The following is a 23,058-nucleotide window of genomic DNA, read 5'->3' as shown; positions in this document are numbered from 1 at the left end:
AAATCTTATTTGCTTCAATATTCTAGATAAATTATTTCCTATCCCTCCTCATTGTTTTAGTCAAGGGTCCACAAATACTACTAAAACTTAAGATTTCTATAAAAAATAGCCTATCAATGAAAAGATCTTACCTCTGTAGCACTCTTTGGAGTAGGCCATTTAAGGATAGCCTTCACTTTCTCTAGGTTAACTTTCAAAACATCTTCAAAAACTATAAATCCGAAGTACACTAACTCCTTCTTTACTATATTGTACTTCTTTAGGTTTATTAGAAACTTTTCTTCCCTCAACTTATCAAATACCTTTCAAAGATACATCGAATGATCCTCCAATATCTTACTAAAGATAAATATATAATCTAAGTAAAGATTGACAAACTTACTCAAAAAATCCTTTAGTACCTCATTCATGAGCCTCATCTTAGCCCCGAAGGCATGACTAAAAACTCATATAATCCTTCCATTTTATTGGAGGTAGTTTTCCACTCATCTACTGCTCTAAGTTGAATTAGATTATATCCACTCTTTAAATCTATCTTTATGCAATACATAGCTCCACTAAAATAGTTCATAATATTATCCATCCTTGGTAATTAAAATCTATACTTTATTGTGATCTTGTGGATAGCATGAGAATTTGTGCATATCTTCTATTCTCCTTCTTCTTTGAGGATAATACTTCTCGTACAACACATAGACTCAAAAAAATTTCAAATCAACCCTTTGTACAACAACTAATGAAATTGTCAATTCAACTCTTAACTTTATGCTAGTGTCATTCTCTGTGTTGCCTTATTTGGAAAATTGGCTTCTAGAATCAAATTTGTCTAATGACTAATCTTCCTCATTTGTGGTAATCCATCAGGTACATGTTTTGACATAATATCATGAAACTCTTTGAAAAATTCTACAACTACGACAAGAACCTCCTCTACTTCTTCTTTTCCATCCTTTGGGATTACAAAAAAACACATATGCTCATGCTTCATACCATGGAGAAAATCCTTTCCATCAATAAAACATATTATGAATACTACATACATTTTCTTCTTTCTCATTTAATGACTTTAACTTATGTTTCACTCCATCCTTTGATAGAGTGTAGGTATTTGCTTGCTCCTCTTGTGCAACATGTCAGCCAAAATTCCAATGGCCACCCAAAAATTTATGGCATATGTCCATAGGTATTATATCATACAACACCTCATCCCAGTAGCTTCTAACCTTGAGCTTTATTGAGAATTTATCATTGACCATGACCTTGTGGTCATCTTTTACCTAGCTAATATAGTATGGATGCGGATGTTTCTGGCTCTTCAACTTCAACTTTGTGACCATCTTTTCTAATGATATATTTTTAGTGCTTCCACCATTAATGATCATATCACAAAACTTATCCTCACTTTTGGTCCAAGGCCATGTGATCAAACCATTCATTTTTTGTTTCTAGTTGGTTGGGATGTTGGGCATGTACTGACTCTATCCAAGTTAGGGGTGTGAGTGAGTTTGGACCTTGTAAATATCATCTTTTAGGGTTGTAGAAGTTACTAGGTAGATATTTTTGTTAGAATATATAGTCCACCAATATAAGTAAGATAATGGGGTGGGGTGGGGGTGAATCAATTATCCAACTAATATCATAATTATCAAATTTAAACAAACTTAACCATATGTCCAATATAATCTAAAACCACAATAAAATACTCATGCACAATAACACCAAACATGTTAACTAGGGAAACCCTTGATCAAAGAGAAAACCTCGATAGGGATGGTACTCTAAAGATGATGTGCTAATATAAAAGTTTCTTTTTAAAGGATGTACCCTATTAGGAGTCCACAAATACATTCAACACATATAATTCCCTGTTAGTAAACTTTGAATCCCTATTAGGAGATTCCAAGCCTATTAGGAGTTGTGCCAACCCTGTGATGGAGACACAACCCAACATAGAATGGACATAATGGAAAGGGAAAATTTTATTGACAATGAAAATATGCTATTACATGAAAAATAGAGAAAAAAGACTTCAAAACATGCCCTATGGGCTTACAATAGTAGAAATCAGGAGATAATATCTTCTCCCAGTTCCTTCTGTCAAACTCCACTCCGAATTGCCTTTTATAATGCCAGGAATGTCCTTAAATAGACCCCAAAGGGTTAAGGATTAGGAATAAATTCTAGAAACTGCTAGTTGGCATCTAGCAACCAAAAAGAAGGTTCTAGAAGCCACGTTAAAAGTTGGCCCAAAATTAGAAGAATCCAAAAATAGTAACCAAACTTCTGGGAGACATAACTTTTGAACTGTAGCTCCGATTGTCGAACCATTTACATTTTTGAAAAGTTCTCAAGGCGCTCTATAGCCCTATGGACTAGCTTCACTTGTCCCCCATTTTTTGGCCTTGTACAAGGTCATTTAATGCCCTAAATATGATTTTGAAGCATTCTTAGGAGGTCTCCAAAAATTGAAAAATTGCAATAACTTTCAAACTATAGTGACTTTTGAGCTGATTCTTTTTTTGGAATGCTTTAAATTATAGTTACAATCATCTAGCCAATTTACACCTCCTATTTCACCAAAATTATGGCTCAATTACATACTCCTATTTTTAAGGCATTTTCACGTATCCTACAGTGCTCAAATACTCTAACCTAGAACACTGATAGTGGAACTGTGAGAGTTGGAACCTTTATTTGACCCAAATGGGTATCCATAAATAAAAACACATGAAAAAAAAACTAAGTCTATGTACATTTTTTTTTGGGTGACACAAGATTGCCCTTATACCTTTGGATGCTCCTGCATCAGACACCCAGGGTAGATTGAAAAGTGACCCTATCACTTTATGGATGGTAGAGGAAATCCCAAATGGGAAACCTTAGCTCCTAATATCCAGGTTGAGTCCTCGAATGGTTGGCCTTTCCACTTAACCAAATATTCTTCATACTGCCTATTTCTAGTACTCCTACCCACATGATGATCTAGAATGTCTTCTATCTCCTCCTTCTTAGAAGCAAGAATTAGACATGGCTCTAACATCAGTTCCTCATCTGCACCATCATCATGATACTTTGTTAAATCTATAATGTTGAAGGTAGGAGAAATGTGAATTCCATCTGGTAACTCCACTTCATATGCATTTCCTGAGTCATGTTTCTTCAAAATTTTGCAGGGGCTAAATTTCTTCATCTTTAGCTTGTTGTAAGTACCTACTGGAAATCTCTACTTTCTTAAGTGTACCATGACTGGATCCCCTACTTGGAACTCCTTATTTATTCTCCTTTGAACAGCCCTAGCTTTATACTACTGATTCATCTTGGTAATGTGTGCCTGGACCTCCTCATGTAGATGCTTGATATGTTCAACAAACTCTTCTGCTTCAACACTTGTCCTTTCCCCTTGCTCTATCTTCCACAATTTTGGTGCAGTCCTTGGGCTATTTTCATATACAATTTGGAATGGTGGTTTTCCAGTACTCCTATTTACAAAGTTATTGTAAGAAAATTCTTCTTGTGGTAGAATCAAATCCCATCCCTTGGGCTTATCCCCAACTAAACATCTCAACAAATTGCCCAGATTTCTATTTACCAATTCTGTTTGACCATCAGTCTACCGGTGATGCATGGAACTAAATTTCAAGTCTATTCTCAACTTCTTCCACAATTTCCTCCAAAAATACCCCACAAATTTAGTATCTCTATCAAAAAACTATACTCTTTGGGAGACCATGTAGTCTCACTACCTCTCTGAAAAACAAGTTTGCAATATGGACAACATCATGAGTTTTGTGGCATGGAATGAAATGTGCCATTTTGGAGAACCTATCAACCACCACAAATACTGAGTCATTACCCCTTTGCGTCCTTGGCAATCTAAGAATAAAATCCATACTTATGTCCTCCCATGACTTTGATGGAACAGGAAATGGTTGATATAGTCCAGTATTGTGACTAAATCCCTTGGCTACTTGACAAACCTGACAACTTTGTACAAACTTTTTCACATCTTGTGATATCTAAGGCCAAAAATAATGTTCTCTAAGAATGGAAATGGTCTTGTCTCGACCAAAATGTCCTTCCATCCCTCCACTATGCTTCTCCTTAATCAGATTTTCCCTCATGGAACTCCTTGGAATGCATAATTGGCTGCCCTTAAACAACATACCATCCTAAATCAAATAGTCTAGCCACTTGGTTCTGTCTACAACAATAGACTCTTTACAAGCTTTCCACACTTCAGCAAAATTAGGATCCTCAGGGTACAAATTCTTGAGTTCATCAAACCCAACTAATTCAACCTACATAACTATAAGCAACAACTGCCTCCTACTTAATGCATCTGCAACCTTGTTAGATTTTTCACTTCTATGCTTTAACACAAATGTATAGCTCTGCAAAAACTCTACCCACTTCATATGCCTCTGATTCAATTTACCTTGGCTATTTAGATACTGTAATGCTTGGTGATTAGTATATAAAACAAATTCCTTTGGCAATAAATAATTTCTCCATTTCTTTAAGGCCTGAACTATTGCATATAACTCTTGATCATAAATATAATACTTCTTCTTTGCATCATTCAATTTTTAACTAAAATATGCAATAGGCTTACCTTCCTGGCTCAATATAGCTCCAATAGCACTGCCACTAGCATCACAATCCACCTTGAATACCTTTCTGAAATTTGGAAGTGCCAGCATAGGTTGTTCTGTTACCTTCTTCTTTAGCATTTAAAAACTTCTCACAGCTCTTGTAGTCCACTTGAACTCTTTTCTATCCCCTCTTATTGTGTCAGTCAGGGGTGCACATATGCCACTGAAATTCTTAATGAACTTTCTGTAAAAACTAACCAAACCATGAAATGATCTTACCTTAGTAGCAGATCTTGGAGTAGGCCATTCCAAGATGGCTTTTACCTTCTTTGGATCCATTTTAAGACCTTCAGGTGATATAACAAACCCCAAGTAGACTAACTCCCTTTTGGCAAAGATACACTTCTTCAGGTTAATTAACAATTTCTCTTCCCTCAATCTTTCAAGGACACTACAAATATACAATAAATGTTCTTCCAAAGTCTTGTTAAAAATTAAAATATCATCCAAATAGACAATAACAAATTTTTCAAATAACTTCTTAAGTACCTCATTCATAAGCTGCATGAAGCTCATGGTAGCTCATTACAAAGTCTTCATCATGGGATCTCTTTCTATGATCCATATTGCCTACCCAATCTGCATTAGTATATGCACATAGAGTGAAATAATCAATTTTTCATACCATATTCCATAATTAGATATTCCTTTAAAATATCCAAATATCATCTTTACTACTACATAATGATACTACTTAGGATCAACTTGAAATATAGCTAAAATCCTAATTTTATTTTCTATATCAATTATGGTGTGTTTGAGATACTATAAACCTCTGATCATGGATATTTACTTCTTTTGCTCAATCGTGGTTGTCTCATGTTTGCTAGATAACATTTGACTAGCTATCATAGGTGTACCAACAACTTTACAATTTTCCAATCCAAATCTCTTCAACAAATCTTACAATTATTTAGCTTGTGAAATAAAAATTCCATCACTATTTTCCACAATCTACAAATCTAGGGAAAGTTTCATTTCTTGTATCATGCTCATCTCAAAATAATTCTTCATTTCTTCATCAAACTTATCACTTGCTTCATAATTACCTCCAAATACTATGTCATCAATAAATATCACTATTATCAACAAACCATTCTCAGTTTATTTCAAATACAAGTTACTATCTACTCTACCTTTAGTAGATCCAAGTTTTTCCAAATATCTATCCAACCTTGCATACCAGGTTCTAGGTGGTTGCTTCAATCCATATAGATATTTCTTTAGTATTTATATCATATGTTTATCTATTGTCAAGGGGTAACCTTTAGGTTGCTCAATATATACCTCTTGTTCAAGTTGTCTATTCTGGAATGTTGATTTAACATCCATCTCATATACCTTAAACTTCTTATTTGTTGCATAAGCCAAGAACATTCTTACTACTTCTATTCTAGCTACATTGGCATATTTATCCTCATAATCAATTCCTTCGTTCTATGAACATCCTTTGCATATAAGTCTAGCTTTGTCTCTTACAACTTCATCTTGCTCATTCATCTTGTTTTTGAATACTCATTTAGTTCCTATAAAATTCTTGTATTTAGGTCTAGGAACTAACTCTCATGTCTCATTCTTCACAATTCAATCTAGTTCTGCCTTTATTGTTTGAAACCAATGATTATATTTACATTCTTCATTTTACTCTTAGTTCTAACTTGAGAAATTAGACATAATTCCTCATTAACTATATTTCTTTTCATCACACCTTTGTTTCTACTTCCAATTAACTATCTCAACTCGTATCTCATCTCTTAATTCAGATCTCTGTTCTCCTCTTTTCTCAATAATTTGGACATCATTTTGTAGATCATTGTTAGTCTCAAAGAAATTTTTGACATCCTTTCTAACAATTCTAGTATTCTCTTTTTCTTCATTATAATAGCAATATAACATATTTTACTTAGTTCCAAACTTTTCATCAATATTTACATTTTCACATTCAATTATTATCTTGGTTCTATTATTAAAACATTTTTATACCTTTATTTTCAATGATAGAAAAGAAACATACCTTAATCACTTCTTGGATCAAACTTACCAATATCAAAATCTCCCTTAAAGTGACAAATTTTCTTTTGTAATCTAACATATTTTCCTTAACTCCAAACTTTTCATCAATCTTTACATTTTTGCATTCAACTACTATCTTGGTTCTATGATTAAAATATTTGTATGCCTTTTTCTCAATGAATAGAAAAGAAACATACCTTCATCACTTCTTGGATCAAACTTACCAATATCATCATCTCTCTTAATCTAACACTTTCTTCCAAATATTCTAAAATACTTAAGTTATGGTGAATGACCAAACCATAATCGATAAGGTGTCTTGTTCATGCCTTTTCTAATCTATGTCCTATTAAAAGTGTAAACTATTGTATTAACTCCTTCTCTCAAAAATTTCTTAGAAACATCATTCACAAAGAACATTTCTCTAGCTACCTCTACTACTAATATGTTTCTTCTTTCTAAAATTCCATTTGGTTTAAGTGTCATAGGTGAAGATTTTTGTCTCTTGATTCCATTCTCTTCACAAAAATCTCTAGAGATGAACTCCTCCTCTAGCTATTCTCAAATTTATTTATCTTAACACCAGATTCATTTTCAACTCTATTCATAAATACCTTAAACTTTTCAAATACTTCAAATTTATCTTTAATAAATGCTACCCACATCATTCTAGTGAAATCATCAACAAAAAAATGAAATACCTTTCACCATAGAATCCTCTTGTTTTTAAGGGACCACTCAGATCTGTGTGAACAATCTTGAGCTTCTCTTTGGTTGTGAACTTCTTGTTGGGAAAAGATACTTTCTTCTACTTAGCAAAAATATAATCTTTGAAAAAAATATTAGTAGGCTTAATTATCTTAGGTAGATCCCTAACTACAAATGTGCCACTAACATTCACAATATTATCAAAGTTTATATGAAAAATCTCCTAATGCATAACCAAGTGTTATCAAATTTAGAAACCAAACATGTCATTTTAGTAGGATTCAACTAAAATACATTACCTCTGGACCTAGTTCCAATTCCAATCATCTTACCATATCTATTATCATTGTTCAAGCCTTTTCTATGAATTGTAATGTGACCAGCTGCATTGTTACCAACTCTAACAATTCCTCCATCATAATTTATCAATTTAACAAAATGATTCATATCACCACTCATGTGATGTGAACATCAAATATCTATTATCCAATTAGATTTCTTTTCAAATTGAGAAACTAGAGCCTTTTCTTTTCTAATTTATGTATCAAGATCATCTTCCTTAATATCTACAAATCCTAGCTCATCGTCACTCTCACTCTCATACTTTCCATCAAATTCCTCATCTTCTTTTTCATTCAAATTTTTTTTAGGTCTTCTACGCCTAAACATTCCCTTATAATTTTTCCCTATTTTAGGATATTTTGATGCATAATGACAAAACTCATTACAAGTCCAACATTTAAAGATATTCTTACCATCTTTTTATCTTCTTAGAAGAATGATTATACCTTCTTCAATCTTCTTATCTTCACTCGATCTCCTACCACTAGGGAAATCTCCATGTGTACTTACACTTCTACATAGGCCAAACATTCAAGGCACTAAAAGCTATCTTTATTTTTTTCAGTTCTCCAAATCATCTCTGACCTTCCTCTACTACTTGTCTTGATTCCTACAACATATGTCTTGATTCCTACCACAATCTCTGATATGTTACCAGTATAGCTTCTTACAAATTTATTTTCTATCATTTTAGCATCTTGAAATGCACATATCCAAATCTAAAATCTTACTTTTTTTTTTCTATGGGTGTCCCCTTCAAAAATAGATTCTAATGTTATCCAAAACTTATCAGATATTTGAAGTGTCTTTACCTATCTATATTCATTCTCCAGAAGAGTTAATAGTAAAGATTCTCTAGCTCTCATGTTACATATCAATAGATCTCTCTACTTCACTACATTCTTCAATTTTATCTTCTTTGACAATTTCCTTTTGGTTCCTTATCAAAATCTAGTAACCTAGACCCATACATAACATATGAGTTTTCAAGGACTTGAGGCTCTAATACCAATTGTTAGCATATATTATCCACCAATAATTGAGATGGGTGTGGGGGCAAGGTAGTTTTGGGGGGGGGAGTGGGGGTGTGACTTAGTTATCCAACTAATATCACAATTATCAACTTTGAAAAAAACTTAACCATACAAGAAATATAATCTAAAACCACAACAAGATACTCATGCACAATGTGACTAGATATGTTAACTAGGGAAACCCTTGATCAGAAGGAAAATACTAGTGGGGATGGTACCCACAAGATGATGTACTAATATAAAAGTTCATTGTTAGAGGATGGAGTTTGTTATGAGTTGATAAATGCATTTAATTTATATTAGTCCCTATCAAGATATTCCAACCCTATTAGTACTTGTGCCAACCCTTTTAGGAGTTCTGGAAGAGATATGGACCCACTATCCAAAAAGCTTCAAGGGAAAGATCAATTAACCCACTATCTAAATGATCTCTATATTATTCCTTGTAGAATAATAGGAATTAATTGTACTTCCTTCCTCTTCCTTTGTCTTGTCAACCAGATCTCTGATACTTTTGATCTTGTAACCAAATCACAAATTTTGCATCTAATAATCTCTTGGATTTCTTACTTGCATTCACTAAACACTCTTCTCCTTTTCACACTGCCTTGAACACTTTGCATACTCCAGTAACATTCCATATCTTACAAACAAGGAAAACATTTTTCCTTTATACCTTATCCTCAAAAAAATTCCTTTAGTTGGGATTGAGGCTTTCCCAATCAATTATAATAAGATAATTAATTAATATGCAATTATAATAGCAATTTCAATTCATAGACTATAAGAAATATTACATGCAAGACTTCAAGTCTTGTGCATACGCTAATGTCACCATTAGAATGTCATATATCACTAGTTAACTGTACATTGACTTATTATATTTATGTTATAAGATATAATAAAAACATCAAAAAAATAATTCTGTGTACTTTGTCTGAACACTTCTCTCTTAAAATCAAGCATATCTTCCATAAATATTTGACTTAGACTCTATGCATTGAACCTTAACATTAGGACACAATATAGAACATGTCCATGAATGTGTGTCATCAGACAATCAAAGCATTCTCTATACAACTAAGATCTATGTCTATAGCTCTATCACCCTTCAAAACTTACTAATATGTTGACATTAATGACAAACACAACCATGAATGCAAAATGTCAAAACTCTCCAAATCTTAGGATACTCCCACAATATAGAACCATCAACATTCATCATATCAACTTTTCATGTGTGTTTGTGAGTGTAGCTTGTGTTAGGTGGTATAGGTCTAGGACCATAGGAAGTATGAAGAACATGTGATTTTAATTCACCTTTTCCTTTATGATGTGGTTTAATCCTCTTGCATGGAAAATAGCTCCTAACATTTCATTTGGAATTTAGATAGAGAGAAGATGTCAAAAGATGTCAATTGGGCAACAATTGGGAAAAGTTGTCAAGAAGGAAACAATGGCCTAAATCATGAATATTGATGTACAAGGGGCTAAATCATGTCTAGACATCATTTATGGGTCAAACTACATAGGTTTGTAAGTTCCCAAGTGAAGGAGAGAAAAGATTCTCAAAGATGCCAAAAGTTTTCAAGATCATGCAATGTTTTGAAAAGTTGCTTGAAAAAATTTTGGTAGAAAAGTTGAAAAAAAGAAAGGAGTTATTTTTTGGTTATTCCAATCCCCTGAAACCTCTTTGGAAACTTATAAAATGATAAATTAAACACATCCCAAGGGTTGGGCATTGCACTTAGAAATCTTGTGAAATTGAATTTGTGTTTCACAGTTTAGTTTTAAAATAATTTTTAGAGTTTTGATTTCATGTATGGAAAACTAGATTAAACCATTCAATCTAGTGTTGCCTTTTGTGTTTCTTGTGTTACTACAATAGTTTTCTGTTCAAGTTGCAATATTTTTGGTCCTCACAAAAGTAGGTTTTGAAATTAATTTTAGGTATCCTATATGTTGCACCCCTTTTGTCCCTCTGAGCAATAATGGCTCCCTCATGAGTTCCTAGAGTGATTTCTTCATGTCTTTAAGGTAAATGGGAGTAGAGCTAGTGCACATATTGTATATGAGTTTTGGGGACCTAGGAAACATGGAAATATTTTTTGGAATGATGCCCTAGGAAAGTCTACTATACTTGGTTAGGTGATTATAACATTCAGAGAAATTTTTTGGGGTTTCAATGTATTCCAAATTTCGAAAAAGGTGTTACATGATGAGGATGATTGAGGAATTATAATGTCTACCAAAGTAAAAGGTTTCATGATAATTTTTCCAATGGTAAAGACCATGCCCTGGTGAGATGTGTCATCCTTATTGTGAAACCCTTAAATACAGACTCAAAAGTTGCTTTTGCATGTACAGACATTGCAGAGACCTAAGCCACACAAAATATTGGAGATTTTCCAAAAAAGGTAAATAAATATTTTTTTACTTCTATCTTATTCAAGGAAAACCATGATTAAAGTCCATAAACTTAGGTTGGAGGGCTAATCCTAGTAGCCTTATTTTTGGCAGTTTTGCTGTAGGAGTAAGGAACTTTGGGATAACTCGTTAAAATAATGTGCAAAAGTCTAGGGGAAGTGTTAAAAAACTTGTACGATCCTCTCCCTCTAAAAAAATGAGATAAATGGTCAAAGAAGACAAAAGAAGTAGGTCAACAAGTGGGCTTGAAGATTTCTGTGAAGAAGAAGGAACCAAAACCATTGGTGTAGCTAGGTAGAGAGTGGATAGAGGATGGTGTAGAGGTTCTCTAGGAATTAGGCTATCAAAAGGAATCCTAATAGGCTATGTGAAAGCCTAAGACAATATTTTGAAAGGTATGGAATAAAGAGAAAGATAACCTAGCATTACATTAGTGATCTTTGAGGAATCCATCTTTTGTTTCAATCTGTTAGCATTTTTAGTCAATGCCTTCCTTACATTTTCATGGACTTCCCTCATTGATTAGGAAAATTCCTTAGATAGCTACTCATATATGAGATAACATAATTTAGGAGTTCTTGATGAAGTGCAAGTATGTAGAATCTCCAAAGGAGATGTCCTAGCCCCCAACAAATAGCCACACAACTAAAACACAATAATAATGCCAAATCTGATACAAATTCACAACACTACTCATAAAATAATTGTTTACATGTAATGTGCTCAGTTATAAGGCCTTTTCGGTTTTGGCCAAATGTAATAGCAATTACAATAACAATTTTGCAAGATCCCTCAAGATCCAACTGAAACCCTCGTTAGTCTAGATCCACACTCAAGTAGAAATTGCAAAGGAAGATCTAAATTTTTTCTCACAAGCCCAGTAAACAATCTCCTTATTTCCAATATCTTCACAAACTCTCTACAAGAAATGACCAACATATCAATATTCTTGAACAAGATCAACCTTCCATATTTGAAACTATCAACCCATATCCACGTCCTCTAGAACTATAATCCATAACCATAATCTTCTAGCTTATTAAAAAAGATCTAGTACTCTAGAAAAAATAATCTACCACAAAAGAAAGATCTTCTTACATGAACTCCTCTCAACCAAAGGTCCTATTGCAAACTACCTACTCTTTAGTGATCTATCTACACACATAGGGACAATTATGCTCTGATACTAATTGACATAGTGCAAGGCCAGGGAGCCCCTGAAGGAGATGCTCTAGCCCTTAGCAAATAACCACCCAACAAAAATACAAAAATAATGTCAAATCTAACACCAATTCACAACCCTTCATTCATAAAATAACTATTTACACTCAATGTGCCCAATTGTAAGGCCTTTTAGGTCTTTTCCAAGTACAATTGAAATTACAATAACATTTCTACAAGATCCCTTGATATTTAACTCAAACCTTAGTTATTTCAGATCCATACTTTAGTAGAAATTGGATAGGGAGATCTAAACATGTTCTTGCAAGCCAACCAAGCAATCTCCTTGTTTCCCAAGCCTCAAATACTAGCTCCTCTAAAAAATTTCTCCTCTACCACATCCTCTTCTTCAAGATAGATGAATATTAACTAAAGACTTCACATGACCCCCTACTTTTAGCCAACTAAGCCACAAGTTGGCCTAGTAAGCTACACATTAAATAAACCGTTAGATTAAATACATGTTGAAACATAAGTCAGCCTCCAACAAATATTAATTACCAAATTCCTTAAAAGTCTTACAAAAAATAATAAATACAACAAGAATAATTAACAAAGATCAAAATAGGTCCACACAAACTGAACAAAAATATCAGAATCTTCAAGTACCTCATATGCCCCTACCTCAATCTGATGTAGTGAAAGGTAGGAGAATCCCCATAGGAGATATCATACCCCTAAAAAATAACCACACAATGGAAGAATAAAAATAACACAAATATTTAAATCCAAAATAATGCCAATTCTCATGATATAATCATAATATTTACATACAACATGCCCAAATCTAAGGCCTTTCTAGTTATGCCCAAATACATAATCAATTATAATAGTAATTCTACAAGATGTTGCAAGATAAAAACCCTAGCTAGTCAATATCCATAATCTAGTAGAAAAACCAAGATGAATCTAAACTTGTGCTCACAAGCTATCAATTAGCTTCACTATTTCCCAAGCCTCAACTACTAGCCCTTCTCAAACTTTATCCAAGATCGAGGCGTAAACTACCTCACATTTAACACTCTATCTACACACTTAGGAAACATACACTCACTCAGCTACTCCATCTTTTTTGTGCTGGATACCATATTGGATAATGACTCACTGCACTAAATGAATAATGACAAGACAAGAATCTGTACTTATACCAAACAAAGCCACAAGTTGGTATAAATATTATTAATCAAACCTTCAATCTAAAAATTACATTTAATAATACAACCTATTAAATTTCTCTTTTCCATTTTTCTCTCTATTTATATTTATTCTTCTCCTAATTTTCATCACTTTCTCTCTCCACAAATTTTTTAATTGTTTTTTTCTAATGCAAAATGCGCCTACATCAGATACCCATAGTAGATAAAAAAGTATGTCCAGCACTTTGACATTAGAATAAATATTTACCATCATCTTCACCTTCACCAAAGGCTTATAATCCATCAAGGACAAGAGAAAAAATATGTACATCAACCATCTATTGTTAATCCACTCAAATATTGGAATCAAATGGATCTCAACAACCCAATCAACATGCTTTCTCCTAGGAAAAAACTAAAGATAGTGCTTCACCAAGAATCCATGTAACTAATCACAACCATCAATATCAATATCCTCAAAGATGAAATTCATGTCAGCAATGCATGTAACTCTAGAACCAAGTTAGCAACATGTAAACCCTAATGCATAATAAGAACAACATGTAAATCCTTTTCCTTGTCAACCATTAAAAAGTCATGAACATACATATCTATAATATCATGTACATCCTCAACCACATTAGAAACTAGTGAATTTGCACTATAAAAATCCAACTCCACATCAACAATAACCTGATTATCCATGACAAAGTGCTCTACAATTTCCACATTAGACACAACCAGCTGATCATGAAACTAAGTCTCCAACCTAGCATCAACAAGGTTAGTAATATCCTCAATAACAAACTCAAGTTTCTTTATAGGGTTCAAATCACACTCCTCAAACTAATCAACAAAAACATCCTCAACCTTTACCTTTTCATTCCCTCTTATTTCTTGAACAAATATTCTAATTAGATGGATAACTCTCTTTTGTATCAGTAGACTCCAACTCTAGGAGCATACAATTTCCTTCTTTGGTTTCTCATCTTTTTTTAAAAAGTAGCATCCACAACAACATCCACCTGAGACATCATTTCATTAATCTTGATCTCCACTATATTATGAATATTAGCAATCATCTAAGGGTCCAATCTTCTTGGAAGCATCTTCCAAGATCTCTATGAACCCTCTACATTGAATAAACAACTGATCAATCTTCTCAAACAAGATCTCCCTTCCATCTTTGCAACCATAGATCCATTAGATAAATATATTCTTAGGTCACCTTCTCCCGAGCCAGGGTCTCAGTGCAAAGTTCCTTAGCTTCAATGATCTAAATACATACTTAGGAAAAACTATGCTTCAATACCATTTGATGTAGTGCAAGGTAGGAGAATCCCCAAAGGAGATGTCTTATCCCCTAGCAAATAACCACAAAATGGAAGAATAACAACAAAGATATTTAGATCCAAAATAATGCTAACTATCATAATATAATCATAAGATTTACATCCAACATACCCTAATGTAAGGCCTTTTGGGTAATGGAAAAATACATAGTCAATTACAATACTAATTCTATAGGATCTCACAAGATCAAAATCCTAGCTAGGCTAGATCCATAATCTAGTAGTAACCCCAGTCCAATCTTTAGATCTATGTTTTTGAAATACAAAGCTCCACTAAAATAGTCCATAATATCATCTAGTCTTGGAAATCAAAATCTATAGTTTGTTGGAATGTTTAGAATAATTGAGAGTGGGCAAGGTGTGGGGGGGAGGGAGAATTATGCAAAGGTCCAAATATACAAATGAAACATTTTAGCACTTGATAGATTCATATTTGTATATCCATATCATGTGTGGATCCATTAGATCATCCAATACCTTAAAATTTTGTAGGTTACTATCCTAGTCCTTTTTTTTTTTTGTAGAAATGTAAACATAAAACATAATAGATTCAAGTACACATTTGACAGAAGGATTTTATGTGGAAGCCCAATTTCAGAAAAACCACCAGTAACACAATACCAATTTTCACTCTTCTAAACTTAAACCCTATGAAAGGCCAACCCTATTAAAGGTTACAATGCAAAATATTAAATGTAACCTAGTTGAAGGATTAAAATCACCCTATTTGGAGTGAGCCTTATTAGAGGACTTTAGAATATTCTATTAGAATGTCATCTAGTTAAACGATTTACAAATGACTATTAGGTCAACCTTAATGCAAAGGATTTATCCTAACTGATAAAATTTCTAGAAAGTAATAGTAGGACCTTGATTTGATAATAAAACTACTCACTTATAGATTACATATTGTATATTTAGTCCTCCATTCTACTTTCCATTTATCCTCTTTATCTCCTTATCTTATTCACGCTTCAAGCTCCTAATTCCTTAAGCATCCTTGCTTAAATTTTCAATTGTAGATCCATTCACTTAGCCACCATATGAACAAATACTCAAGAATTTTTGTCTTCCATAGATTTAGACTCTTCTCCTCTACTCCACATTTTACTTTTGGATTGTTATCTCCTTAAATAGTTAATTTAGATATTTTTCCACTTCATAAAACCTCTAACCCAAGATGCTCAAAACCTCTAACCCATAAAACTAATAATAGAACCATGAGAGTTGAAATCTTTATTTAACCCAAATGGGTATCCAAAAATGAAAACACTTTAAATAGAAATTAACACTAAGAATATTTTTGGGTGATACAAGATTGCCCTTACACCACTAGATGCTTCTACATCAGACACCCAAGGTAGATTGAAAGGTGACCCTGTCACTTTATAACTAGTAGACAAAAACCCAAATGGGAAACCTCAATTGCAAATATCCACTTTGAGTCTTCTATTGGCGACCCTTTACACTTCACCATGTATTCTTCCTACTACCTATTTCTAGTACTCCAACCCACACAAATATCTAGAATTTCTTAAATATTTTCATTCGTAGAAGTAGGAATTGGATATGGCTCCAGCATCAACTACTCATCTACATCATCATCATGATGTTCTATTAAGTTTTCAATATTGAAAGTAGGAGAAATGTGAATCTAATCTAGCAACTCGACCTCATATGCATTCCTTGAATCATGTTTCTTCAAAATTTTGTAGGGGCCAAATTTATTCATCTTCAACTTGTTGTGGGTACCCACAGAAAATCATTCCTTCCTCAGGTATAACATAATCTCTAACTTGGAACTCCTTAGGTCTCCTCTTTTGATCTACCCTAGCCTTATACTATAGATTCATCTTGGTAATATATGCTCACACCTCCTCATGTAAGTTCTTGACATGTTCAAAAAAGTCTTCTACCTCAATACTTGTCCTCTCTCCCTGCTCCATTTTCTTACCTCTAGTGTAGTCCTTGGACTACTCCCATACAAAATTTGGAATGGTGATCTACTAGTACTATTAAAAAAATTATTGTAAGAAAATTCTTCTTGTGGTAGAATCAAATTCCATCCCTTGGGCTTAACTCCCACTAAACACCTCAACAAATTGCCCAGACTCCTATTCACTACTTCTATTTGTACATCAATCTATAGATGATGTGTAGAATTGAACTTGAATTTTTTCTTCAACTTCTTCCACAAAGTCTGATATAAATACCCCACAATTTTAGTAACTCTATCAGAAATAATACCCTTTGGTAGAATCACCACCTATCTAAAAAAAAAATTTGCAATATGTACTGCATCATGAGTCTTGTGGCATGAAATGAAATGTGCTGGCTTGGAGAACCTATCAACTATTATAAATACTAAGTCATTACCCCTTTGTGTCCTTGGCAATCCAAGAACAAAATCAATACTTATGTCCTCCCAAGCCTTTGATGGAAAAGGCAATGGCTGATAGAGTCCTATATTATGACTAAATCCTTTGGCTATTTGACATACTTAACAACTCTATACAAACTTCTTCACATACTGTGATAATTGAGGCCAAAAAAAATGTTCTCTAATAATGGAAAAGGTCTTATCTTGACCAAAATATACTACCATCCCTCTACTATGCTTCTCCTTGATCAATTTTCCCCTCATTGAACTCATTGGATTACATAATTGACTTTCCTTGAACAACATACCATCCTGAATCATGTAATCTATCCACATGGTCCTATGTAGAGTTAACAGGTTCTTTACAAACCTTCCAAGCCTCTACAAAGTTAGGGTCCATAGGGTACATATTCTTGAGTTCATCAAAACCAACTAGTTCAACTAGCATTACTATCAGCAATAACTGTGTCCTACTTAATTAATCTACAACCCTATTAGACCTTCCACTTCTATTTTTCAATACTAATATATAGCTTTGCATGAACTCTACCCATTTCAAATGTCTTTGATTCAATTTATCTTGGCTATTTAGGTACTGCAATGCTTTTTGATTAGTATACAAAACAAATTCTTTTGGCAACAAATAATGTCTCCTTTTATTTAAGGCCTGAACTATTGCATAGAACTCCTAATCATAAACAAATACTTCTTGTTCTTTGTATCCTTCAATTTTTCACTAAAATAGGAAATAGGTTCACCTTCTTGGCTCAACATTTATGCATAACATATGAGTCTTCATATTCTCCTTCTAGCTACTATAGTTTGACCCATCAAATCTTGGACTATTCTTTCTAAAAATATTCTCCATTGATCTCCCAAATCTATTAAGCTTTTCCTTCAAGGACCTGAGCCTCTGATACCAATTGTTAGAATATATAGTCCATCGATATAATTGAGAGGGTGGGGGGGGATCACAAGATACTCATGCACAATGTGACTAGATATTTTAACTAGGAAAAACCTTTATCCGAGGGAAAAACTTAGTGTGGATGGTACCAACAAGATAATGTGCTAATATAAAAGTTTGTTGTTAGAGGATGGACTCTATTATGAGTCTATAAATACATTTAATACATATCAATCCCTATTAGGAGATTCCAACCTTATTAGTAGCTGTGCCAACCCTATTAGGAGTTGTGGAAGACATATGGACCCACTATCCAAATAGCTTTAGGGGAAAGACCAATTAATCCACTGTCTAAATTGTCTCTGTATTATTCCTTGTAGAATAATAAGAATGAATTATAATTCCTTTCTCTTCCTCTATCTTGTCAACCGGACCTCTAATCCTTTTGATCTTGTAACAAAATCAAAATTTTTACATCTAAGAATCCCTTGTATTTCTTACTCGCATTCAAAAAACACTCTACTCCTTTTCACACTTCCTTGAACACTTTGCATGATCCAATTGCATTCCATATCTTACAAACAAGATAAACATTTTTTCTTTATACCCTATCCTCAAAATAATTCCTTTAGTTAGGCTTGAGGCTTTCCAAGTCAATTATAATAAGATAATTAATTAATTTTCAATTAAAATAGCAATTTTGGCTCATAGACTATAAAAAACATTACATGCAAGACTTCAAGTCTTGCACATATGCTAATGTCACCATGAGACTGCCATCTCTCACTAGCTAATTTTACATCATCTAATTATATTTATGGTATAAGATATAATAAAAACATTAGAAACTTTATTCCAAGCACTTCTTCTGTACACTTCTCTCTATAAATCAAACATACCTTCCTTACATCTTTGACTTAGACTTTGTGCATTGAACCTTACAATTAGGACATAATATAGAGTATATCCATGAATGTGCATCATTGGACAATCAAATCATTGTCCATATAACTAAGATCTATGTCTACTAATCTATCACTCGTCACAAACTTACTACTATGTTGACATTAATGACAGACATAGTCATGAATGTAACATGTCAATACTCTCCAATGCTTAGGATACTCCCCCAATATAGTGCCATCAATAGTCATGATAAAAAAAAATAATGTGTATTTATGAGTGTAGCTTGTGTTAGTTGGTACAGGTTTAGAACTATAGGAAGTATGAAGAATGTGTGATTTTAATTCAACTTTTCCTCTATGATGTGGGTTAATCCTCTTACATGGAACATAACTCATAACATTTCATTTGGGATTTATAAAGAGAGAAGATGTCCAAATATGCCAATTGGGAAACAATTGAGAAAGGTTGTCAATAAGAAAACAATGGCCTAAATCATGAATTTTGATGTCCTAGGGGATAAATCATGTCTAGACATAATTTATGGTTCAAACAACAAGTTTAGAAGTTCCCAAGTGAAGGAGAGAAAAGTTTCTCAAAGATGCTAAAAGTTGTCAAGATCATGCAATGTTTTGAAAAGTTGCTTGACAACATTTTGGTAGAAAAGTTGAAAAAAATAATGGAGGTGTTTTTTAGTTATTCCAACCACCTGAAACCTCTTTAAAAACTTATAAAATGATAAATTAAACACATCCCAAGGGTTGGGAGTTGCACTTAGCAATCTTGTGAAATTGGATTTACATTTCATGGTTTAATTTTAAAATATTTTTTAGAGTTTTGATTTCATGTATGGATAAATATATCAAATCATTCAATCTAGTGTTGGATTTGTGTTTCTTGTGTTACTACAATACTTTTCTATTAAAGCTTGATTTTTTTTGGTGTTCACCAAATAATTTTTTGAAATTCATTTCTAAGTATCCTATGTGTTGTTCTCCTTTTGTCCCTTTGAGGAATAATGTCTCCCTCATGAGTTCTTAGAGTTATTTCTTCATGGCTTTAGAGGAAATGGTAATAGAGCCAATTCATATATTGTATATAAGTTTTGGGGCCTTGGAAAATATGGAAAGCTTTTTAAAAGTGATGCCCTAGGAGAGTCTACTATACTTGGTTAGGTGATCATAACATTGAGAGAAAGCTTTTGGGGTTTCAATGTATTGAAGACTTCAAAACAAGTGTTGCATAATGAGGACGGTTGAGGAATTATAATATCTACCAAAGTTAAAGGTCTCATCATAAGTTTTTCAATGGGAAAGACCATGCCCCAATCAAATGTGTCATCCTTATTATAAAACCCTTAAATATAGAATTAAAAGTTTCTTTTGGGTGTACAAACATCTTAGAGACCTAAGATGCACAAAATATTGGAGATTTTCCAAAAAAAGGTAATTTAAAAAAAAAAATTCTATCTTATTCAAGGAAAACCATGATTAAAGTCCATAAACTCAACTTGGAGGGCTAATCCTAACAACCCTATTTTTGGTAGTTTTGGAGTAGGAGTAAGGAACTTTAGGATAGCTTGTTAAACTAATGTTGAAAAGTCTAGGAAAATTGTTAGAACACTTGTAAGATCCTCTCCCTCTACAATGATGAGAGAAATGGTCAAGGAGGACAAAAGAAGTAGGTGAACAATTGGGCTTAAAGAGTTATGTGGAGAAGAAGAAACCAAAACCATTAGTGTAGCTAGGTAGAGAGTGGATAGAGGATGGTGTAGAGGTTCTCCATTGATTAGGGCATCAAAAGGAATCCTAATAGGCTAAGAGAAAGCCTAAGAAAATAGTTTTAAGGGTAAGGAATAAAGAAAAAGATAACCTAGCATTACATTAGAGCTCTTTGAGGAATCCATCTTTTGCTTCAATTTGTTAGTATTTTTAGTCAATGCCTTCCTTACACTTTCATGGACTTCCCTCATTGATAAGGAAAATTCCTTAGATAGCTACTCATATCTGAGATAGCATAATATTGGAGTTCTTGACAAAGTGCAGGGCTAGAGAATCCCCAAAGGAGATGTCCTAACCCCCAACAAATAACCACACAACTAAAACAAAATAATAATGCCAAATCTGATACAAATTCACAACACTTCACTCATAAAATAACTAGTTACATGTAATATGCTCAGTTGTGAGGCCTTTTGGGTTTTGGCCAAATATAATAGCAATTACAATAACAATTCTACAATATCCCTCAAGATCTAACCAAAACCCTAGGTAGTCCAGATCCACACTCGATTATAAATTACCAAGAAAGATGTAAACTTGTGGTCACAAGCCCACTAAATAATCTCCTGGTTCCCCAAGCCTAAGATACTATATCTTCTCAAAGTTTACTCCTCTATCACATCCACTTCTCCAAGATGGATGAATAATCACTAAAGACTTCACAAGACCCCCTACATATACCCAACTAAGCCACAAGTTGGCCTAGTAAGCTACAAATTAAATAAAACCTTACAATAAATACATATTTAGCCATAAGTCAGCCTCCAGTAGATATTAAATACCAAATGCCTTAACATGATTACAACACTTATTAAATACATCAACAAGAATTAAGCAAGACAAAAATAGGTCCTCACAAACTCCAACAAAGCACCAAAATCTCCAGGAACCTTAGATGCCCTTGCATTAGACTCCTGAGGTACAAAGAAAAGTGTGTCCCACTTTGATGCCAAAGGAAAAATCTACAACTTCCTTCATTATCACCAAAGGCTTTTGATCCAATAGGGATAAGAAAAAAAAACTATACATCATCCAGATCTACTTCAACTATCCAAACATTAGAAGAATCTAAATTGCCACTAACCAATCAACATGAAACTTATCACATCCATCCATATTAGTAAAAAGTGAATCCAACTCGATATCCCTAATGATAACATGTAGATCCAAGACCAAATCCACATCAACAACAATATCTAACTTCTCACTACAAATAATCTCATTGCTTACAACAAGATGCTCTGTAGCACGCAACTCATCACCAAAAGCAACTTGATTATACACCACCAACTATTTTATAATTTCCACATAAGATCCAACCAATAGATCATAAAACCAATCTCCATCCCAACTTCAACAAGTGTAGGAATATCCTCAACAACATCCTCAAGTTTCTCTATAGGTTCTACATTAGACTCCATTAATTGGTCAAAAAAATAAATATTTTCCACCTTAGCCATGCTATGCCATATTCTCTCTTGAATAAGTCTTCTAACTAGTCAAACAACTCTCTTCTAGATTGGTAGACACCAACTCCACAAATACCTATGAAACTCAAACATCCCTTCCTTAACTTGATTGGTCAATCTAGCTTCCAACCAAAAAGACATCTCTAGAAACCTCTTCTCAACCATATCAAATAATATTCTCAATCACCTTAGGGTCTAATCCTCTCAGATACATCTTCCAAGATCTTCACAAACCCTCTACAACAAATGACCAATAGATAAATCTTCTTGAACAAGATCAACCTTCCATCTTTGCAACCTTAAACCCATCTAAATGTCCTCTACAACTATAATTCATAACCATGATCTTCTAGCTCACAAAAAAAGATCTAGGACTCTAGAAAGAATAATCCACCACAAAAGAAAGATCTTCTTAGATGAACTCCTCTCAACCCAATGTCCTAGTGCAAACTACCTCAACTTTAATGATATATCTACACATGTTGGAACAATTATACTTTGATACTACTTGACATAGTGCAAGGCCAGTGAATCCCTAATGGAGATTCCCTAGCCCTCAGCAAATAAGCTCAATAAAAAAACATAATAATAATGTCAAATAATATACCAATTCACAACATTTTATCCATAAAATAACTATTTACATGCAATATGCCTAGTTGTAAGGCCTTCTAGTTTTTTGCCAAGTACAATAGAATTTACAATAACATTTCTACAAGGCCCTCAAGTTCCA

The sequence above is a fragment of the Cupressus sempervirens genome, chromosome 7 (genome assembly GCF_028749045.1).
Source record: "Cupressus sempervirens isolate cs-2001-9-10 chromosome 7, ASM2874904v1, whole genome shotgun sequence".
NCBI lineage: Eukaryota > Viridiplantae > Streptophyta > Pinopsida > Cupressales > Cupressaceae > Cupressus > Cupressus sempervirens.
The sequence above is the reverse complement of the archived record's forward strand: the minus strand, read 5'-3'. Positions refer to the sequence as shown.